Source organism: Erinaceus europaeus, chromosome 1 (assembly GCF_950295315.1).
Source record: "Erinaceus europaeus chromosome 1, mEriEur2.1, whole genome shotgun sequence".
Taxonomy (NCBI): domain Eukaryota; kingdom Metazoa; phylum Chordata; class Mammalia; order Eulipotyphla; family Erinaceidae; genus Erinaceus; species Erinaceus europaeus.
This window is the reverse complement of record NC_080162.1, coordinates 66,595,128-66,615,399: the sequence shown is the minus strand read 5'-3', so window position 1 is coordinate 66,615,399 and position 20,272 is coordinate 66,595,128. Positions and strand designations below refer to the sequence as shown.

Below are 20,272 nucleotides of genomic sequence, written 5' to 3'. Positions count from 1 at the left end.
TTCTCTCCCCTTCTCTGCCTTCCCCTCCCCTCTCCATTTCTCTCTGTCCTATCCAACAACAAGACATCAATAATAACTACAACAATTAAAAAGTTAAAAAGAAAAGGGGGAATTGTTGTATGCTTTACATTGGGTTCTAGTTCTCCCCCGCCAAGAGAATTGGATCAGTCCAGTTAGTTTCACGGGCCTGCTTGGCCCCGCCCCAAAGGAACCCCGCCAGAGTTCCACAGTTGGAGAGTTGAAGAGTTGCAGAGTTCCAGGGTTCCAGAGTTCGAGAGTAAGAGAGAGAGTGCTTGCGCCGCCGCAAAGAGACAGTAGAGTTCTGTTTGGTTATTAGTTTGTCTTAGTTTATGAATCGTTGTTCCTGAATAAAGAAATACAGCTTCCCTGCCCAGCCATTGTCTCCGCGTCTCTGTTACCCGCCCGGGAAGCTAGCCCGGCCAGCAAGAGCCTACCGAATTTTAACAACAAATGGCGCCCACGTGGACCTGACATGCGCATCTCTCAGATAAGTAAAGACAATTTGGCTACCTATGCACTATGGCCTTCTCTTCTGCTTGTGAAGAGATCTCCAAAGGCCTCTGCTCTTTCTTCATGAGACTGTTTTGCTGTTTCTGGAACATTTATCTCTGGACCACTCTGTGGTTTCCACTCGCTCGGGCGAATTCAGAACAGCCAGCGGGAAGAGCCAGCGGGCGGGAGGCGAGGCGCGGAGCTGCTGTTTCCACCTGGTTAAACAGCCAGCCAGCCGGCTGCGCCCAGACAACCCCGCGCACCACGCCCGCAGCCCCGCAGCCCTGCAGCCCGCAGGAGGCCGACGCCAGCACACAAAAGCCCCAAGAGCCTGTCGCCAGCACGCAGGAGGCTGACGCCAGCACACAAGAGCCCAATGCCAGCACGCAGGAGCCCGATGCCAGCACGCTGGAGCCCGATGCCAACACGCTGGAGCCCGATTCCACCACACAGGAGCCTGATGCCAGCACGCAGGCCAGCCCACAGGAGCTGGCTCTCCACCGCGTGGCGCAGGGCACTGGACGCGTGATCCCTCCAGGGCAGCAGACATGGCAGGGCCATGGGGCAGGGCCGCGGCGGCCTATCATGGCCGCCACCCCTGGGCACCTAGGCCCACGCCTTCTACAAAACTGGCCCGCCTGCCCTCTTGCTATAAATTCTGGAACGATCCCGGACCTCCCGGACCCCCGGGCTCCCTGCCGAAACTGGGCACACGAGATCTCCAGCTGCCGGTCCGGTCTGAAGGCAGACAAGCTGGAGTACGCAGAGATTTGTGCAGAGATCGCAACCTGCAATTCCTAGAAGTGGAGCTGCGCGCGCGGGAAGCCACCTCCGGATGGTGAAACCCCCCCCCAACAACTAAGACAGTACAGATTTAAATTCGTGTTTAAAATGACATGTCTTTGTAACAAAGGTTTCTCTCCTTGTGTATTAATGACCATGTTTATGTGTATGTTTAAAGTTTGGTAAACAGTAACTTTAAGGCTAAATTCTTACTAGACAAAGTTAAATGAAAAAGGTTTTCAACATAATTCTCATAAAGATAAAATTAACTTACATTTAAAGTCTGAGGTAAAAATTAGTTAACAAGCAATATATTTTAACTAAGTGGTCTAAACAAAAGGTTAAATAGACTTGTTGATATGTAAAACTCTCCATTACCTTCTCTATTAAAACATTAGATTGTGCTGTGGATATGCTAATAACAAGTTTTGTTTCATAGTAAGTAAATTACAGCCAGCTGCCTTTGGGACTCTAGGCCATTCCCCACCCCCATGCAAATGTCCGTCGAGAAAGTACGCCCCCCAGAGGCAAGAAATGTTTTTTTTTAAGCTGATAAAGTTTTGCCCACAGAAGCAAAAAATGGCCGGCCCCCTCATGCCTTCCCTCGGCAGCACACTGGTTCTTGTTACTTGCTTACATGTTTCTCCCTGTTTGTGCCAGTTTCTTTTTTAAAAATGTCTGTATGATATATGTTTCTGTTCAGCCCACACCCTTGATACTGTAGTCATTTAGTTAAAAAGAAAAGGGGGAATTGTTGTATGCTTTATATTGGGTTCTAGTTCTCCCCCACCAAGAGAATTGGATCAGTCCTGCTAATTTCGCAGGCCCGCTTGGCCCCGCCCCAGGGAACCCCGAGAGAGGGTTCCTGAGTTCCAGGGAGAGTTCCAGAGTTCCAGAGTTGGAGAGTTGCAGAGTTCGAGAGTAAGAGAGAGTGCTTGCGCCGCCGCAAAGAGACAGCAGAGTTCTGTTTGGTGATTAGTTTGTCTTAGTTTATGAATCGTTGTTCGTGAATAAAGAAATACAGCTTCCCTGCCCAGCCGTATGTCTCCGCGTCTCTGTTACCCACCCGTAAAGCTAGCCCGGCTGGCTAGAGCCGCCGAATTTTAACAACACCAAGGGCAAGAAAAGGGAAAATAAATAAATAAATAAAAACCTTAAATGATCCATGGCAGAAAAAAGGCTCCCCACCATAATCTACATTTTCTCTCTCTCTAGGCTCAAGTTATTATCAGTTCAATATGCTTGAAATAAGAGTATCTATGGTGCCTTTATGGCCTTGCCCTAAAGTAGACCACATACTCAGGTTTATCTGTGATACTGCCACCTAAGTGTGACTTTATATTTGCAGATCTACTTCTGGATTCTTTTGATCCATTAAATATATTTATCCCAATGTCACATTGCCATAATAATCTACAGGTGATTATAAATTACCCTTAGCATCATAATTTGAACAAATCATAATTTCATTCCTGGGCCTGAGTACATGACTTGTACTAACGAAATTGGAATTTTATTCATAAAGAAGCAATACATAATTAAGTTGATGGATATAAGTGTCATGAGCTAGGGAAAGACCATAATAATTATGCAGAAAAAAACAAAAATAAAGCAAAAACCCTTTCATGCTTGAGGCTAAAAGGTCCCATGTTCAAACCCTACCATCATTATAGCCACAATTGATCAGACTTCCCTGGGCAGATGACCCCAGAGCCCCACCCCACCAGGGAAAAAGAGAGACAGGCTGGGAATATGGATTGACCTGTCGATGCCCATGTTCAGTGAGGAAGCAATTACAGAAGCCAGACCTTCCACCTTTTGCACCCCATAATGACCCTGGGTTCATACTCCAGGAGGGATAAAGAATAGGGAAGCTATCAGGAGAGGGGATGGGATATGGAGTTCTGGTGGTAGGAATTATGTGGAGTTGTACTATTCTTATCCTATGGTTTTTGTCAGTGTTTCCTTTTTATAAATAAAAATTAAAAAAAGAAAAACAGAATAACCCAAAATTAAACAACCAGAAAAATGTATATTGCAAATATATTAAGCATGTATCACTTATTAATAACATTTTTAATCTCATTTCATAGAAATCATTTTCTCTCTGATACTGTATATGACTTTCAGAATGTAGCATTTGGTAACATTTGGTGCTATTTGGCAGGGGGTGGGGTTGAATAGATTTGGGGTGTGGTGGGTGGGTGGAATGGAGTGGGGGAATCATAGTTTTCCAGTATAAATTATATGTATTTCTATTTATATTGTTTATGATGCTGCAATTTTTTTGAGCCCCTTGTCATACAAACACTGAAAATTTTAGGTTGAACCATTATTATCATTTACATTATTTCCTTCCCTCAGGTGACCTTATGGGGAGGGAATAATTACTTATAAGTCAATTGCTGTCACACATGTGCAGTTTATTACCTTACCATGGTAGGTAGGTGTCTGCACACCAAATCCACTGAGGTTTTTTTGCACCATTATTTGAATTTTTTGGCATTAATCCTGCATATATTATAGGGATAATATGTGAAATCAATTATTATGTTGATTTTTAAAGTAATCCACACAAGGTCCCCTTTAAAATTCTGTACTTTTGAACTATGAGGTCATGCCTACTCGGGAGTGATTGCAAAGCCTGTGTTAATTTATTTTTTACTTTCTATTACACTAGATCAGTTTAAGTAAAACTTTAAAAGCACCCCAAAGGGATTTAAATTATTTTCAAGCGAAATTATTTTTCCATGTGTTTTTTTGGTAGGACCTAATAATAAATCATGATCTTCTTTTCTTACCAAGAAAAATGTCTCCACTAAACATGTTTCCATAATTCATATATGACAACAGAATTTTGGCATTGTAACATCTTTTGATCATGGTTTAAGCTGATTAACTTTAAGAAGCAATTTAAATCCTGCAGCCTAACATTGTTGACTTACTTTATGTTGCTGTGAGAACCTTTTCTTACTTCAAAGAGTGTATACTGTCCCCAGAAGATCCCTGCATATCAGAATTTGACTAACTAAATTACCAGGATGTAGGGAAATGGTGTTATGTGTTAGCTGTGGAAGGTTTACTTTATCTTGAATAATAAAATTACAGTTCTACCTAGAAAAGGATCTTAATTGAGCAATATTGTATTTCCTTTGCCAATTAAACCAATGGTGGTTCGAGGTAATATGTATGAAAAATGCTTTGTAATCTGACAAGCAGTCGGCAGTTGTTAATCGTTGTCATTACTATATTGCAAAAACTACCTGTGGCCACTCACAGTGGAGAAAAAAATCTTAACTGTGAGCAAAGAACAGCTCAACCCTTAGGCAAGTACTTTATCAACAAAACGCTTTCCAGTGACTGTGATTCATAGCATATGAGAACTAACTTCTAAGCCTGTTTTTTTTCAAGCTAGAGTTCCTGATCCATGAATATGTTGTGAAATCAGCTTATTGGTTGGAGACTGACATTTGAAAAAAGGGTAGAATAAAACATAACAGACTATATATGAAAATGTTAGAGGTAGTAAGGATAAATACTGTTTTTATATACACCGATTTGCACACATAGACCTTTATAAATAGCTGGTAGAAATAAAAAATATTCTTGCTGAGAAACACTTTTTCAAAACAAGTGCAGTAACTGCTACAAATACAGTTGTCCTGATTTATGTGCAAAAGTTTTAAGAACTTTATAGTTATTTTAAATATTTTATTCATTTAATTTATTTTATTTTATTTTTTTTTTAAAGATTTTGTTTATTTATTTATGAGAAAGATAGGGGAGAGAGAGAAAGAACCAGACATCACTCTGGTACATGTGCTGCCAGGGATTGAACTCAGGACCTCATGCTTGAGAGTCTAGTGCCTTAGCTACTGCGCCACCTCCTGGACCACCATTTAATTTATTTATTATCTTTATTTATTTATCAGATAGAGACAGCCAGAAATCGAGAGGGAAGGTGGTGCTAGAGAGGGACAGAGACAGAGAGATGCCTGCAACACTGCTTCACCACTTGAAAAGTTTCCCCCCTGCAGGTGGGAACTGGGGGCTTGAACTCCAGTCTTTGCACATTGTAACATATGTATTCAACCAGGTGCTCCAACACCCAGCCTCAGTTTATTTATCAATCTGTCTTTTATTTCTGAATTCAGACAAAGCCTAAAGACTATTTGCATTATTATCCACCTCATAAAGACTATTTGTATTATTATCCTCCTCATAAACACCAAGTTATTAAAGATAGTAAACTCTGTAGTTCAACACATTTGCTGAGCATTGAGAATGTATTAAAATATATCAAGGATCACTTCTCAGCCTATTGGCTGAGATTAGGTATAGTATCTGTTTTTACCACTTTAACATCTGATATGTTCTGTATCTGAGGACAGAATATTAAATGGGTTTTTGGAGTAGGGACTTGTAATAGGGATTTGCACCATCCTCTCCATTGATTGACCTGTTACTGCAGTACCTCGATAAATGGCATACCCTCCCTCCAAAAAGAAAAAAAATCAAGAAAAATGTACTTTGTGCAAATGATAATTTAGTTTCTTCTATTGAATTAAACTAAATTTATAAATATATTTATTGTATAATGTATTTTTTAGCACTGACACCTGTGCAATTTCACCATTCTCAGCTTTACTTTTTAAATTAATTAATTAATTCCCTTTTGTTGCCCTTGTCATTATTATTATTATTATTGTCATTGCTGTCATTGTTGTTGGATAGGACAGAGAGAAATGGAGAGAGGAGGGGAGACAGAGGGGGAGAGAAAGATAGACAGACACCTGCAGACCTGCTTCACTGCTTGTGAGGCGACTCCTGCAGGTGGGGAACCAGGAGCTCGGACTGGGATCCTTAAGCCAGTCCTTGCACTTTATGCCACGTGTGCACTTAACCTGCTGTGCTACTTCCTGGCCCCCTCTCAGCTTTACTTTCAAAGCATTCTCTTTATTTCAAAGACAGAGGTGGGAAGTAGGGGAGGGGATAGACCACAGCTCTTCTCTGCCATCTCTGGAACTTCCCCTAATGCTGTGATGTCCTTATGTGGTATGGTGGCTCAATTTGTGGCACTGGGTATGACCAGATAAATGTCCTGGGCTAGGCGGTGGCACACCTGGTTAAACACTCACTTTACAATGCACAGGGACTCAGGTTCAAGCCCCAGGTCCCCACCTACAGGGGGAAAGCTTCATGAGTGGTTAAGCAGGGCTGCAGATGTCTCTCTGTCTCTCACCCTCTCTATCTCCCCCACCCCTCTCAATTTCTCAGTCTCTATCCAACAATAAAAATAAAGAAAATGTTTAAAACAGATGAATGCTCTGCTGGTTGAGTTATTTCCTGTACCCATAGTTGATTTCTCTTTCTTTCTTTCTTTCTTTCTTTCTTTCTTTCTTTCTTTCTTTCTTTCTTTCTTTTTGCCTCCAGGGTTATTGCTGGGGGCTCTGTGCCTGCACTATGAATCCATTGCTCCTGGAGGCTACTTTTCCCCTTTTGTTGCTCTTGTTGTTTACATAGTTATTTTTCCTTTATTGGGGAATTAAAGTGATAAAGTACATTTATTGACACATAGATACAATTCTATAGATATTCCTATGCCAGAGACTTAGTTTTTGCTGTGTAATTAGCCATCCCCTAAATAGTGTCTTAAGCTAGTAGTAGTTCTGTGGGTCTGTAGTTTAAACAGGAAAGTCCTGGGTTGTTGTTCTGGTCTTGCTTGCTTTTGCTGTGTATAATATAATCATAAGTCTTCTAAGTGAACTGCTTCCAAGGGTTGGTGTTGGTAGTGGTAATTCAATTCACCTTTGCCTCAGGTTTCTCTCATCTTCAAACAAATTAGCCTATTTGGAAGACTCCAGGAGACAGACTAATGAGGGGTTGTCCCACAGACAGAGTGAGTGAGAGGAAGTGTGAAGTATGAGAAGTATGTTGAAGATTAAATTGGAATATGCACTGTGTCACTTTGGTTACATTATGGTGGCTAAAGCAAATCAGGATTTAAGAGGCCCTACTTCTTGATAGAAGAAATGACAAAGCCACAGGACAAAGAAAAGAGATATAAAGTCATTAATTCATTAATTGGGACCATCAAGGCAATCAGCTAACAGTTTCTCTTTTCCTCCATATCCTTTTCTTGGGAGCAGAATAAAGGAATTCATGAAGTGTTATAAAGAACCTCATTCCTGCTTCTGTCTGCACACCTAGTAAAGTGAGGTTAATGTGGAAATTAATCTAATCCAAGCATTAATAAGTAGAAAATTTACTTATGCTGGTCATTTTTTTTTCTGTCAATCTGAATGCAATGAAAATACTTTTAAAAGTCTAATGTTGGGAGTCCGTTGGTAGCGCAGCGGGTTAAGCGCACGTGGCGCAAAGTGCAAGGACCAGAGTAAGGATACTGGTTCGAGCCCCAGCCTCCCCACCTGCAGGGGAGTCGCTTCACAGTCGCTTCACAGGTCTTCAGGTGTCTCTCTTTCTCTCCCCTTTTCTGTCTTCCCCTCCTCTCTCCATTTCTCTCTATCCTATACAATAGATGACATCAACAACAACAATAATAACTACAACAATAAAACAACAAGGGCAACAAACGGGAATAAATAAATAAATATTTTTAAAAGTCTAATGTTGTTAACAGAAGAATTGTGCTTGCTCTGCTGAAAGGGTGTGGGCTACCAGAATTGTAAATCAAGCCAGGCTGTGCATATTGAGCCTAAAATTCAAAGCGGTGATTTTTTTTTTTTTTTTTACAGGTTTTGTCCTTTCCATAGCTGTCTCTAAAAGTCCCAAGTTTTTTGATGGTATATTCTCTAAAGTGACCTTCACCTGCAAAACATAATTGCTCCATTAGATCAAAACCTAAATGGACAAGCTAACGTGTCATTTAAAACTTGCAGATAAAATAAATATAGTCTATTGCAAATGATCTTGGCAAGTAATTTTAGAAAGAACCAATTACTGCAGTGATTTTTTTATATTAGTTTGCCTCAATATGAACAAATTAGAAGGTTAGAGAGATATTGAAAATTAGGGAGGATAGTGTTAAATAGCCAGCCATATGCTAATAATTTCATAAGAGCAATTAAACAAAATATGGCATTTGTATAAATGTAAATTGTATAAATAAATTATACCTACTTTATTGTGAATATTGTATCTACTATAATTGGAAAGATGGTATTATGGAGTTGTTAGGGTGACTGACTTCAAAGACATTTGTTTGAATTTAAGCTTCATCATAAGCAATCTGTATGTTCTACATCACTAAACTTTTTTGCATCTCCCAGTAGAATGATGGGTGCCTTTGTTTTCTTTGGATAAGTCCCCAAGAGTGAAATTGCTGGGTCATGTTCCTTTCTTTCCTAGACTATGTGTATTCTGAAAATTAGGCTCAAAGGTACCCAACAGAAGTGCTGTGGGTTGTAGTCAAAGGAGTGGGCTGTCTGATATTGCCAATGTTTAATCCACATCTCTTTTACTTGGGGAAGGTGCATTTATTCTGGTTATTACAGATGACTGACTCTTGACAATTGATGGTGGCCCCCATTCTCTGGAAGACTCTGGCTGACAGGAGCCCCCTCATCCAGAGGTGCCTTGTGCTTTATAACTCTTTGCAGTGTAGAGAGTATCCAGAAGCCAGCCCTTGGAAAATACCAATATATAAAATGTTAGCCCTCTTGCTTTAAGGTTTTGTAACCTCTGTATTTCAAATGAAACTTGGTGTGATCTGGATGAGACTAACTTAAACTGAAATATCTTTGCCAAATTCTTCCTTATTTTCTCTCTTGCTTCTCACAGGCCTTTAGAGGTTTTTGTTCCCAGAGCTCTCTGCTAAAATTAATATGCAGAAGAATCCTTGTCTAGGGCTCTACATCTAGTTCACCTGATCTAAGATAAAAAGTCTTTGAAGAAGCTATAAAAGCATGAGAAGAACTAAGGAATGATGAACACAGAGATAGAAAAATTTATAACTATCTTCAGTCAATGGAAAGTCCTCAGTGTAACTGACTCTTTTAGAAACCTGTACACCCATTTTCATAGTTTGAATATTTTGTTTCCCTGAAATTTCAGGTTTTAATATATACAGAACTAACATAGTCAGCATTGTACACTTATTGTCTAGGTGACCTTGAACAAGCCTTTTGTTTTAACTTTGGCTAACCTAAATTTTTCACTCTCATAATTGAGGACTAATTAATATCAGCAGCACCCGAAAAAAAATATGTCTGATTCCACTGAATGTTCACAGCTATTTATCATTAACTTGGATTTTTAAGAAATAAAAGTATTCACTAGTAAGGAGAAACTAGCCATTATGTCATCAACAGAATTTTCAGCTGTACTAAAATTTCAAATTGTGACATTGAATTAATTATCTTTGTCTTAAAATGGCACTGAGATTATTTCCTCAAATATGGAAGCATCAGTTGACTTGAGTTAATACAGTAGAAATATGTCTGCTTATACCATGTAGCCTGTGTTTAAGAATTCAATTATTAATTATGTAATTCCTTCATGCTAGATTAAGATCTTCATTAATCTGATGTAAAGAGTCGCTATTTATTTGCCTCAAATTTTAATTTCACTTTGGTGAGGGGCAGACGTGGTTTTATTATAGATTTATTTATTTATTTTGCCTCCTGGGTTATCTCTGGGGCTGGGTGACTGCACTATGAATCCATTCCTCCTGGTGGCCATCTTTTTTCCATTGTTGTTGTTGCTGCTGTTATTGTTGTTGTTGGATAGGACAGAGAGAAATCGAGAGAGGAAGGGAAGATAGAGAGGAGGACAGAAAGATAGACATCTGCAGACCTGCTTCACAGATTGCAAAGTGACCCCCTGCATCTGGGGGCTTGAACCACATCCTTAAGCTGGTCCTTGAGATTGGTGCTCTGTGTGCTTAACCCTGCACACTACCGTCGGGCTTCCTTTATCATTGAATTTTTTAAGCTTTCTTCCTATTTTCCTGGAAAAATAGATCAATTCTAGATAAGTCACAAACATTACCAAATTTCAAACAACTGGAGAGATTCCTGATGACGTCTTGAGAGCTGGGCCCAGCTCTTATTCTATGCAGAAAGGAATCTTCACAAGTTCAAGACCTGGCCATGTTAAGAATAATTTATCATTTATCAATGCTTTTCAAAGTGCAGACCAAAAAGTGGGTGGTGACATGAATGAGTGTCCAGGAGCTTGAAGGATGTATTTAAATATAATAGAAAAGGCTAGGATAAGACTTGGTATTATTATCACAATTGTTAATAAATAATCTCAGTTCCTAATCTTTGCTAGTCACAGACTTTGGATACTTCATAATTCCTTTTATGTATAAGAAACTTTCTGATGTTTTTGCAGACATTATTATTACAAGCTTTTGATAGTAATGAATTGAGTCTGACCACAAAGATCATTAATCAGATTAAAACATTAAAAAAATATTTAAAACAATGGAAACACTGACAAAAACCATAGGATAAGAGGGGTACAACTCCACACAATTCCCACCATCACAACTCCATTTCCCATCCACTCCCCTGATAGCTTTCCTGTTCTTTATTTCTCTGTGAGTATGGACCCAGGGTCATTATGGGGTACAAAGGGTGGAAGGTCTGGCTTCTGTAATTACTTCCCTGCTGAACATGGGCGTTGACAGGTCGATCCATAATTCCAGCCTGTCTCTCTCTTTCCCTAGTGGGGCAGGGCTCTGGGGAAGCGGGGCTCCAGGACACATTGGTAGGCTCATCTGTCCAGAGAAGTCTGGTTGGCATCATGGTAACATCTGGAGCCTGGTGGCTGAGTAATGAGGCTGAAGGGTTGACATTCCAAGTCTGAAGTGAAGCATGGTGGTACTCCTTGCATTGATTAGGTTGGGATCAGCAGATGCAGTGTCAGTTAGTATGAACTGAGAGAAGCATATAGGAAAGTGAGTCCCACACTAGAGGTTTTAGGACTTGGGGAAATATAGGCTCTGTAGGGGAAGTGTGAGGTTCCTGCTCTCTTTGGGTTTAAGAAGGCTATAGATAGTTTATTGCTGTAATCAAATTATTTGGCAATTGGCTTTCCTTTGAAAATCCCTTTGTTAGGATTTTCTGTATCATACACAACAACACCATAATTTATGTCCTTTGAGATTATTTATATATAGCTGTGTCTTTTTTTTTCCAGGTAAACTAAACTTTTTTAAAAAAACAAAACATGTTAGGGCATGAGAGAGAGAAAGAGTTAGAGGGAGAAGGAGAGGGAGAGGAAGGCATTCACTTCATATAGCTGTGTCTTTTAGAGTAAAGCCACCAGTTGCTTCTATTCTCCCTGGTCTAAGCTTTTCCTATGGGATCTGCTAGGTGATTAAAAAAGAATAATTTATCATTTTCTAATTGTACAACCTTCTAGTTTTTGTTCTATTTTGCTTCTAATTTAATTCTGTGTTTAGGAGCATAAGCTTTGGTAGCAGGCATACTACTGGCAAGGCTTACTCTATCAGTGCCACCAGTCATGAGCTTTGTGATTTTGGACAATCTTAGTGTTCTCATTTATAAAATTGAAATATCGGTATCTATCCCATAAGGTCATTTTACGGTCTAGTGGGAACATGCATATAAATTAGATACATGTTTTTGATTCTGACATAATGGTCCTAGGGTAGTTATCACTGGGATCATCTTATTTAGAAAGTTTTAGTTTTATAAGGGAACAGCATACTATCACGTAAGACTGGCCAAAGGGTGGGGAAAAATGATTTACTATTCAACAATGATATCACTGGAAGTTTGTAACTAAGTTGAAGTTATTCATTACACATTTTCAGTTTGGATGGAACTTTGATAGAATGTGGAAACCTGAAATTTCACAGGCATTTTCATTTTTTTTCAATTATACTCTCAAAAACTGCTTTGGTGCACCCACTGTCAGAGTAATTAAGTGTATCACAAGTCTCTATCTTGAAACACAAGAATGTATATTGCTAATTTGTACTTAAACTTGCTCTCCCCACTCCCCTCATCAGTACTGCTCTGCTCTGGCTTACAGTAGTGCAGGGGATTGAACCAGAGATTTTAGAGTCTCATGACTGAGAGTGTCTTTGCATAACCATTATGCTATCTAGCCGCATCCTTAAACTTGCTTTTAATTCTATGCTATTGATATATGATAACTACTATTACAGTAATACTGTGTAACAAGTCACTCCAAAACTTCATGACTTAAAATAATAGCTTCCAATTGCTTCTTACAATAAGCATGTAGTAATTCTGCTATATGAGCATGATTCAACATAGTTCTTTCCTGTGTCTGAGGTGTCACTTTTACTGGTCCTAAGAGCATAGCTGGATCATTTAATTTAAGTCTCAATATCTTCATAAGTGAAATGGTAATCTCTCCCTGTTGGGAGAGATTTTGTTGCTATATTAGATATAATAATATATATCAAATGTCTTGGGGTGCATGATAATGGGAAAAGTACTGAAGTTGGGACTTATTTTGCAGACGCATATCATGGGGCAATGAGAAATTGTACCCCTGTATCAACAGTCATAATGTAAATAATTACTCCCCAAATAAAGTGATGTGGGAAAAAATCAAGGTACAATTATATTTTTATAATCCCAATGAAATATAGATTAATAAAACTAGAATTATTTGCTTACTACATTTTTTCAAAAAATGATTTTGTTGTTTGCTCTTTCTTTCATCTAATTGAAATTGAAACATAAGTTTTGTGTCTTCATCCAGGGGATATGCAGATAGATTTTTGGCTTTCATCACATAGGCTTAGCAAGATAAAGGAATGTTCACTTCATTTTAACATATTTTGACTTTTTCCACTAATCTGTACTTAACACATATGGCAAAATAAACTTTCAAAATTAACAAGCCATTAGGAATTAATAATGATTTAAGTATTCTTTGTGGAAATGTGGATTCTTCCCTGAAAGAAAAAAATCATCTAATTTTACTTAATTCTGCTCAACTTTAGCATAGCAGTTATTGCATATTTTAATAAGTAGAATAAAGATCCAAGATATAGATGACATTCTTCATGGCACCACATCTAATTGTGAAAATTAATCTATATTTGGGTCAGTCAGAGGTTAAATTAAAAATCATGCTCCTTAGAATGATGACTGAACAATCTCCACCAGACCAATCATTTGTTCTTAATGAAAAATCAAATGCTGCTTTGGATTTTACAAAGCCCTGTGAACCAGATTCATACACTTATGCTCCGAATGCAAGTGTGTGTAAACAGATCTCTACTCACAATCTCTTCTCTAATCACATTGCATAAACCTTTTCAATTACTTTCCTTTTTCTACCCCTCTAGTTGTTAAAATAAACCTTGTATTTCTCTCTTTCTTTCTTTCTTTCTTTCTTTCTTTCTTTCTTTCTTTCTTTCTTCCTTTCTTTTCTTCCTTTCTTTCTCTCTTCACTTTTGTTGCTCTTGTTGTTTTACTGTTGTAGTTATTATTGTTGTTGTCGTCATTGTTGGATAGGACAGAGAGAAATGGAGAGAGGAAGGGAAGACAGAGAGGAGGAGAGAAAGATAGACACTTGCAAACCTGCTTCACCACTTGTGGCTTATGAAGCGATTCCCCTGCAGGTGGGGAGCCCGGGGTTGGGGGGTGTTCAAACCGGGATCCTTACTCCTGTCCTTGCGCTTCACGCCACGTGCGCTTAACCCACTTCTTTTTTTATTTTTAATTTTTATTTATAAAAACCGTAGGATAATCAGGCTACAATACACAATTCCCACCACCAAAACTCCACATTCCATTCCCTCCCCTGATAGCTTTCCTATTCTCTATCCCTCTGGGAGTATTGACCCAAGGTTGTTTTGGGGTACAGAAGGTGGAAAGTCTGGCTTCTGTAATTGCTTCCCCGCTGAACATGGGCGTTGACAGGTTGATCCATACTCCCAGCCTGTCTCTCTCTTTCCCTAGTGGGGTGAGGCTCTGGGGAAGCAGGGCACCAGGACACATTGTTGTCTGCCCAGGGAGGTCTTGTTGGCATCAAGGTAGCAACTGGAACCTGGTGGCTGAAAGAAGAGTTAACATATAAAGCCAAATTGTTGACTAAACATGAACCTAAAGGCTGAAATAATTCAGATGATGAGTTGGGGGGAGTCTCTGCTTTGTAGATAATTAGTAGGCCTATTTTAGTTATATTCCAAAGGGCCTATGACTATACTAGTTTTTTTTTTCCAGCTTGTATTTCTTTAAAAAAATTTTTTTTTGGTCATTCAACAACATTTTCTTTAGGAATTTGACAAATTTAACAGGAGGAAACATGCTATAACAGACACAATCCTAGTGAAAAATTGAGACTGATTCCGATGTAATAAATAGCCAAGAGAGTTTCTAAGACTGTTGCTATAAAACAGTATTTGGAGAGCTTTGGAATGAGATGTTTACATTTTATTGTAGTTTCATTTTTGTTTAATGTTTATTTATTTATTTATTTATTCCCTTTTTGCTGCCCTTGTTGTTTTTGTTGTTGTTGTAGTTATTATTGCTGTTGATGTCGTCATTGTTGGATAGGACAGAAAGAAAAGGAAAGAGGAGGGGAAGACACAGAGTGGGAGAGAAAGATAGACCTGCCATAGGTGGGGAATCGGGGGCTCGAACCAGGATCCTCACACCGGTCCTTGCACTTTGCAACACGTGCACTTAACCTGCTGTGCTACCACCTGCCTCCCTGTAGTTTCATTTAAGGAGGAATAATATGCTCAGATACATTGATTTAGGAAAAAAAGGAGGGGCTTGGATTCTGCAAAGAAAATCTAAAATAATTATGATTAAGAATCTTTAATTTTTTTTTTCCTTAACATGTGTTCTCCGGTAGTGTGTTAGTCCTCATGTCAGCACTTAAATTCCAACTTTTGCTATTGACCGTTTGAAAGTGAATACTATGATTATTATTATTTATTTATGGCAATATTTGGAGATACTTATGTATTTTTATTAAATCCCTCAGTTATATGGCAACATATACAAATATAGATCTGCTGTTACATATTGGCAGCAGTTCTATCTTCTAGCTCTTCTGCTGATGTAGCAAAGTACACCTACGCAAATATGGGAGAAATTATCCACAGCAGATACCAACCCACGTGTCACACAATCAAGTCCATTATTTTACCTAAACTCAAAATGAAAATGCTGAACATTCTTTAACAAGGGCCATGGGTTAGTATACATACTGTTGTGTTTTGTCCACCATTTCAAAACTGTTCTTTCCTGAAAGTGGTAGCAATTATTTCCTTTGATGCTTTTTGGTTTGCCTATAAGAAACGTGAGAATAAAAGAGATGGGCATGGTTGGCCTCTGACTTCTTCCCAGTTTTTCTTTTGGGGTTTAGTCTAATATTATTTTACTGATATCCTAATAATAACATTTAAAGCATTCAGTTGTAGATTGTGTGATTGAAATGACTATCTATCTGACCACCACTACTGTGCATTCATCAAAGTTCTATGCGTTCCTCTCCCCAGTGAAATTACAAAACTCCATTGTTTTATTTTTCACCCTTAAGGATTTAAACTCATGCTTAAAATGATAACTTTAAAATTGGATTTAGGCGTATTTTAAAAATATAATTTATACTAATTAAAATTTAAGTTATGTTTCTTCATTATTTCTTTCTTTTGACGTAAGGTAGAGAAATTTCTTCCTACAACTCTCTAAGAAATTGACTGGGACCTAAGAGAGTTTAAATTGATAAAATCCTTGGCTAGTGGTGCAAAGAGGCAAGGCAGAGTATCTTGTTTTCAAAGACAAAGTCATCCTTAAAAGTGGAAAATTAGAGGATGGCTGTCTTGAAATCAAATAAGAGAGAAATAAAATTAATATTTATGTAGGTGTATGGGTTTAAGTATCCTAAGGCCTAATTACATAACAGGGACAAAATAAGGTAACCCTGGTATAACATCTTGTAAAAGAAGTGAGGTTATATAATTAGACTGAGCTTGTCAAGTAGCACATTCCACCTACATGGCACTGAAGGAAGAGGAGGTAGATAGGGAAGGATTTCTAAGTAATTATGACTAAGAACAGTTTGATATATTGGTATCATCCTTTCAAACTTTTCTTTTGAATACCAAGCATAGTGTCATTCAGGTGCCTACTAATCTCTACAATTTAATTCCTTAGAAGATCTTGATCAATCCACCCTTGGGAGCACACTTAAGAGTTTAGTGCTTTTGAAAGAGTTCAAAATGTTTAAGTTCACAAAGTTTAAGGGAAAAGGGCAAGAATCACTAAGAAAACTTTTATTTGCTAGATAGTTTTCTGTATTGGAAGTAGAATTACTAGAGGGTTATCGAATAGTTCTTTTTATGCTTTGAGAAATGGGAGCCAGAATATTGAACTAAAGTAATATCATCACTGTTGGTGAGTGTTCTGTGAGTTTAGTAGTATCAAGCATAGGTCCAAAGGAGAGAAAGAGAAAGAAAGATGGTAATGAAGAACTTTATTATGGTAATCAGTAGTTTTGATTGGGTAGTTAGTGCAATAGAGTGATACCTACCAGCACACTTCTATTTCTCTTCTTCAGATGCAGTCTTATTAAGCCTTTTTTCTCCTTTTTTACTTCTTTGTTCTTAAATCTGAAATAACATTAACTCATGATAAGAAGTGTGTTTTTCTAACTACATATAAGCATAACAAAATTTGAAAAACTAACCTCTGAAACCAAGTCCCCTGATAGTTTTCTGTTGTATGCTTTACATTAGGTTGTTCTAGCTCTCCCCTTGCCAAGAAAATTGGATCAGTCCTGCTAGTTTCATGGGCCCGCTTGGCCCCGCCCCAAGGAACCCCGAGAGGGTTCCAGAGTTCCAGAGTTAGAGAGAGTGCTTGGCGCCGTCGAGGGGGAAAGAGGCAACAGAGTTCTGTTTGGTGATTAGTTTGGGTTAGTTTATGAATCGTTGTTTCTGAATAAAGAAATACAGCTTCCCTGCCCAGCCGTATGTCTCTGGTCGTCTCTGTTACCCATCCGTGAAGCTAGCCCGGCCAGCTAGAGCCTCTGAATTTTAACAACAAATGGTGCCCACGTGGACCTGACCTGCGCATCTCTCAGATAAGTGAAGACAATTTGGCTACCTATGTACTATGGCCTTCTCTTCTACTTGTGAAGAGATCTCCAAAGACCTCTGCTCTTTCTTCACGACACTGTTTTTCTGTTTCTGGAACATTTATCTCTTGACCACTCTGTGGTTTCCACTCGCTTGGGCGCACTCAAAACAGCCAGAGGAGTCGGGAAGAGCCAGCGGGCAAGAGGCGAGGCGCGGAGCTGCCTTTTCCACCTGGTGGAACAGCCAGCCAGCTGGCTGCGCCCAGACAACCCTGCGCACCATGCCCGCAGCCCCGCAGCCCCACAGCCTGCAGGAGGCTGACGCCAGCACACAGGAGCCCGACGCCAACACGCTGGAGCCTGACACCAGCACACAGGAGCCCGACGCCAACACGCTGGAGCCCGATGCCACCACACAGGAGCCCGATGCCAACATGCTGGAGCCCGATGCCAACACGCTGGAGCCCGATGCCAACACCTGGAGTCCGATGCCAACACTCAAGAGCCCGAGGCCAGCCCACAGGAGCCGGCTCTCCACCACATGGCGCAGGGCACTGGACGCATGATCCCTCCAAGCTGCTCGGCCACTGTGAATGGGCAGCAGATATGGCAGGGCCATGGGGCAGGGCCGCGGCAGCCTATCATGGCCGCCACCCCTGGGCACCTCAGCCCGCGCCTTCTACAAGGCTGGCCCGCCCGCCCTCGTGCTATGAATTCTGGAACGATCCCGGACCTCCCGGACCCCTGGGCTCCCTGCCAAAACTGGACATCCTGGCAGAGATCCTCAGCTCTGGTCTGAAGGCAGACAAGCTGGAGTACACAGAGATTTGTACAGAGATCGCAACCTGCAATTCCTAGAAGTGAAGCTGCCCAAGAGACCACCACTGGACAACGCACCCCCCCAACAACTAAGACAGTACATATCTAAATTCGTGTTTGAAATGACATGTCTTTGTAACAAAGGTTTCTCTCCTTGTACATTAATGACCATGTTTATGTGTATGTTTAAAGTTTGGTAAACAGTAACTTTAAGGCTAAATTCCTACTAGGCAAAGTTAAATGAAAAATGTTTTCAAAGTAATTCTCATAAAGATAAAATTAACTTACATTTAAAGTCTGAGGTAAAAATTAGTTAACAATCAATATATTTTAACTAAGTTGGTCTAAACAAAAGGTTAAATAGACTTGTTGATATGTAAAATTCTCCATTACCTTCTCTATTAGAATTGGTAGATTACACAATGGCTATGCTAATTATTCTCATGCCTGAGGTTTCCTTTCCTGCGCACACCTAGGGTGTGTCTCCATCTTGAATGGGTGTAACAAAAGGTTAAAAAGATGTTGTTGATATGTAAAAGTCTCAAATTCCTTCTCTATTAGAAATTTTAGATTGTGCTGTGGTTATGCTAATAACAAGTTTTGTTTCATAGTAAGTAAATTACAGCCAGCTGCCTTTGGGACTCTAGGCCGTTCCCCGCCCCCATACAAATGCCTGTCGAGGCAAGTACGCCCCCCAGAGGCAAGAAATGTTTTTTTCTTTTAAGCTGATAAAGTTTTGCCCACAGAGGCAAGAAATGGCCCTCTCAGGCCTTGCCTTGGCAGCACACTGGTCCTTGTTACTTGCTTACGTGTTTCTCCATGTTTGTGCCAGTTTCTTTTTTTAAAAATTAAGGTTTCTGTTCACCCCATACCCTTGATACTGTAGTCACTTAGTTAAAAAGAAAAGGGGGAATTGTTGTATGCTTTACATTAGGTTGTTCTAGCTCTCCCCTTGCCAAGAAAATTGGATCAGTCCTGCTAGTTTCGCGGGCCCACTTGGCCCCGCCCCAAGGAACCCCGAGAGGGTTCCAGAGTTCCAGAGTTAGAGAGAGTGCTTGGCGCCGTCGCGGGGGAAAGAGGCAACAGAGTTCTGTTTGGTGATTAGTTTGGGTTAGTTTATGAATCGTTGTTTCTGAATAAAGAAATACAGCTTCCCTGCCCAGCCGTATGTCTCTGGTCGTCTCTGTTACCCGCCCGTGAAGCTAGCCTGGCCAGCTGGAGCCTCCGAATTTTAACAACAGTTTTCTACTATTTTCTTCAAGGTTGGAGATAATTATAGAAGCTTAAACTCCCTCCTTCTGTGTCCCATAATGAATTTTGGTCTATACTCCTAAAAGGGGAGAAATATTAGGAGAAAGAGAGAAGAAGAAAAATGGAAGGACTTTAGGAAGTAGTAGTAGTTGTAGGTATGACTTAGAAAGGAAGAGAAGGGGGGGAGTAGGGTGATAGCGCAGCAGGTTAAGCTCTCTTGGCGCAAAGTGCAAGGACCTGCATAGGGATCTGGGTTGGAGCCCCTGGCTCCCCACCTGCAGAGGAGTCGCTTCACAGTTAGGGAGGCAGGTCTGCAGGTGTCTTTCTCTCCCCCCTCTGTCTTCTCCTCCTCTCTCCATTTCTTTCTGTCCTGTCTAACAACGAAGACATCAATAACAATAATAACTAGAACAATAAAACAACAAGAGCAATGAAAGGGGAAATAATTATTAAAAAAAAAAAAAAGAAAAGAAGAGAAGGCAACACCATAGGGGAAAAAAGAGGGGCAGGGGACAAATATATATAAATATAGGTAGATAGTTATAGAAATAATAGTCAATCCATATATGTGACCTTGGGAAAACTACTGCAGTTTCCAATGGAGGGGGTGGGGACACAGAACTCTGGTGGTGGGAATGGTGTGGAATTATACCCCTGTTATATTTTAATTTTACAAGTTAATATTAAATGACTAATAAAATTTAAAAAAATACTCCTGATGGAACAACTAGTAGTGGGCCCCCACCAGTTCTAACAGAAAGAGTTCAGCACCTTTTGCTAACCACAGATTTAGGCTGACACCTTATAGCTAAAGGAATTAAAAAAAAAGAAATCAATGCTA

At 39.8% G+C, this 20,272-nt stretch overlaps 1 protein-coding gene and 1 non-coding gene across 3 annotated transcripts in view; both read left to right on the top strand.

The window, feature by feature from the left end:
- PLCB1 (phospholipase C beta 1) overlaps positions 1-20,272 on the top strand; it is an 805,117-nt gene that overhangs the window by 124,454 nt on the left and 660,391 nt on the right. The gene's annotated exons all lie outside the window — the stretch shown is intronic.
- On the top strand, positions 5,602-5,791 carry LOC132542584 (U2 spliceosomal RNA). The gene has a single exon (XR_009553570.1). It is a non-coding gene; the product is annotated as a U2 spliceosomal RNA (small nuclear RNA).